The sequence below is a fragment of the Tupaia chinensis genome, unplaced genomic scaffold (assembly GCF_000334495.1).
Source record: "Tupaia chinensis unplaced genomic scaffold, TupChi_1.0 Scaffold000578_2, whole genome shotgun sequence".
Taxonomy (NCBI): Eukaryota; Metazoa; Chordata; class Mammalia; order Scandentia; family Tupaiidae; genus Tupaia; species Tupaia belangeri.
In genome coordinates, this window is record NW_006160094.1 from 3,406,476 (window position 1) to 3,409,970 (window position 3,495).

The 3,495-nt window shown below is 49.2% G+C and overlaps 1 long non-coding RNA gene across 4 annotated transcripts in view; it reads left to right on the top strand.

Moving 5' to 3' along the window:
• Positions 1 to 3,495, top strand: part of LOC114009640 (uncharacterized) — a 29,788-nt gene that overhangs the window by 1,320 nt on the left and 24,973 nt on the right. Inside the window, exon 3 of one of the 4 annotated variants that reach the window (XR_003551030.1) lies at positions 353 to 545. The exons of 2 other annotated variants lie outside the window; for them this stretch is intronic. This is a non-coding gene — a long non-coding RNA (uncharacterized LOC114009640). Of the gene's footprint in view, positions 1 to 352; positions 546 to 3,495 lie in introns of those variants that run through there. One more of the 4 variants, XR_003551032.1, reaches the window with a different exon arrangement.

Below are 3,495 nucleotides of genomic sequence, written 5' to 3' on the forward strand. Positions count from 1 at the left end.
CAGCAGGAACAAGATGTGCTCCTTCTTCCCTCAGAGGAGCCTTATAAATGCCGATTGCTTACATTTTCACTTCTGGCATATCTCTCTCCATTCGGATGGCTTTGAAAACCTGACTCAAACTTGATTAACAAACACAAAGACATGTCATTTAACTTGACAGGAGATTCAGCAGTGCAGGCACCTCAGGCCCCTGGTTCTGCATCTCTGTCCTCTTACTCAGCCCCCTCATGTGTTGTTGTGTTGGACTCATCCTCAGGCAGCTGCAAAATGGTTGCAGCAGCTCCAGCCATCACATCAGGCATGGTATTAGGGGCTGAAATATAGTCCCCCAAAATTTATTTTTAACCCCCAGTGCATCGAAATATGACTATATTTGAAGAGAGGTCTTTAAAGAGGAAACTAAGGTAAAAATGAAGTCATTGAGGCAGATTCTAATCTCCTTGTAAGAAGGAAGGCGATGAGGACACGGACAGCCAGATGGAAGACCGTGCGATGTGCAGAGGAAGGCTGCCATCTACAAGCCATGGAGGCCTCTGAGAAAACCAGCCTGGATGAAATCTTGACTAGTCTCCAGAATGGGGCAAAAATAAATTCTGTGGTTTAAACTACCTAGCCCATGAATCTTCATCACAGCAACCCTCGCCGAGTAGCACGTGCGGCAGTGTTCAGAAACAGAGTCTCCCCCTGGGACTCTGGCCTCAGCAAAATGCCTCCTGTCTCATGGGCCAGCTCAGGTTTTTGGCCCCCTTCCTGGTTAACCTGGCAAGATGGATTCTCTGTTCCCATCACTCCTGAGTTAGGGTGGAATGGAGGTGGGGAGTAGACCCCGTGGTCACCGCTCAGCTCCAGAAGGAAGCTTCCCTCTGCTTCCTGAGAGCAGGCACCCTCCCAGGCCTGCTCGAACCTCCCTGAGTTCACGGCTCAGAGACAGCAGAGTGAGAAGCCCCAAGCATGGAAAACAGACCATGACATTGTTCAGTGTGACCGAACACATTTCCTTTTTAAACTCTTAAAGGATCTAGGTCTATTTGATTTGCATAGCAACCAAGGATCATTTACTTTTAGAAACCAAATCTAATTTGCAAAGAATGATGCAGCTTCTGTGAGAAAGAATCAACGATTAATAATATTTGTCCTTTGCAATCACATGGCAAAGTGTTTCTTGTCATCTGGTAAGGATCACCAGGGCAGTACCCAGTGCATCCCACGTAGTACTCAGTAGGAGAACGAAAATTGCCGGTTACTTTAAGAACCTTTGTTTAATGAGGAGGGAAAAAAAAGAACTGAATGAAAATCTTTGTGCATTACTCGGGGATCTCCAGAGAAATGGAAGCAGCAGGAAATACATAGAGACATTAGAGGCTTAGAACAGGGACTGGTTCATGAGATTCTGGAGGCTGGAAGGCCTGCCCTATGCCATCTGCACACTAGAGAAACAGGAAAGCTGCTGGCTGAGTTCTGCCTGAGCCCAAAGACATAGGGCGGCCTTTGGTGTAACCCCAGTCCAAAGCCTGAAAACTGAGATGGGAGGCAGGGAGAGAAGAATAAATCTAAGTCCTGGAGTCCAAAGGCCTGAGAACCAGGAGTTCAAGGTCCAGAAAGAGGAGCTCAAGGGGAGAAAGAGAATCCACCCTTCCTGGGCCTTTGTGTTGTGTCAGGGTCCTTCATGGGTTGGACGGTGCGTCCTCAGATGAGTGAGGGTGGATCTTCTATATTTAGTTTGCTCATTCCAAAGCCAACAAGAGGATCCAGCGGGTGACATGGTGGTTAAAGCACTGCACTCCCACATGGCTGGCCACAGTTTGAGTCCCAGACCTGACACCTTGAAACTCATGCATGTGTGCCCAAAATCCCAAGAGGAGAATGATGGAGAAGGGATTACAGTGTGGCCATCCCCTCCAGGGGATGATTTCTCATGTTCTCTTTCGGTCTCTCCTATGAATGCGCATGCCCTATAGCAAAAAAATCTCTCTTTATAAAAGCGAATGATTGGAGCCAGGAGGTATCGTGGTGGTTAAGGTACTAGACTCCCACATGGTCGACTATGGTTTGGGTCTTGGACCTGACAGCTTGAAAATAATGCAGGGCATGTGTGTGTGCCCAAAACACCAGGAGAACAGAGAAAGGATTACAGTGTGGCCATTCACCCTGGGAGTGATTGCTCGCTTCCCTCTCACTGTCTCTCTGGCAAGTGCACTGACTCAGTGACAAAACAGCAACAAAAGCATATGAGAGTACTAAGGGGGTGCTCTCACAGCACACCCAAACCCCATGGTGCTTATTTATTTATTTATTTATTTTGAGAGGTTTTTGCTATAGGGCGCATGTGCTTGCACACCAGAAAGACAAAAAGAGACAGATAGAAAGTGAGAAATCACCCCCCAGAGGGATGGTCACGCTACAGTCCTTTCTCCTCCATTCTCCTCTCTGGATCTTGGGCATGCACGCACACATGCCCGGCGTGAGTTTAAGCCACTGGGTCCGGGACGCGAACCGTGGTCGACTACATGGGAGTTAAGCGATATAGCCATTACGCTAACTGCTGGTCTCACCCAAAACCCATGTGTTAGCAGGGTATCCCTTAACCCAGTCAAGAGGACATAGAAAATTAACCATTAGCAGGACTACACAAAGCTAACCAGCAGGCTGGAGCATTAGATTGCATCCATCAGCATAATTGTATGCAGGCTTTAGTCCTTCTGCTCAGAAGTGACTGCAGTTTCTTCGCAGACAAGTTGGGTGTTCTGTAAGTTAGGAGGAAGGTGTTAGATACACCATCCTGTTGTCCTACACAGAGTGCGGGACTTGCCCACCCAGAGCCTGCTCTGCCCTCAGCCTCTCTGCAGGGAGCTGCTCTGCCCGCTGACCTGTGATTTAGGCATACAGGGCCATGTCTTAAATAACACAGCCCCTGTCCTCAGCACATCACACCAGATTATGTGTGGACAGCGGCTCCCAGGGCGGGCCACTCTCTGCTGGTCAGTGACATCTGCCTCATAAAGCGGGGCACGTGCTCATCAGATGGTCTTTGTGAGCCATCCGAACCGTGAAGCCGAATCGAGTTAGTAGCAGGACTCAAATCTGAAAGGGGTGCAGGGAGAATGTCTTCAGAACGTGGGCGCTGTACACATAGGGGGGATGAGAGGTGCTGCGAGCTGGTCACTGCGAGTCCTGGTTCGAATCCTGGGCCTGACAACTTGAAAATCATGCCAGGCCTGTGCGTGGAACAGGTACTGCGACAAGAACCACTGGGCTGTCAGAAAACTCAGTATGTATTTTTTCTATGCAAAAACATGTCATGACTTTTCCAACAACCCCGCAGAACGTCACACCAGAAGGACAACGTCCCGAAACACATCCCTAAGCCTCTCATGAAGCTCAGTCTGTAGCTCAGGGGTGTGGACCAGCTCTCCCGTGGTCTCTCGCGTGCTCACACCACCACCACGTTTGTCACCAATGCCTTCCTTCCTCACTGGGGCTAGACACGAAGAAGCA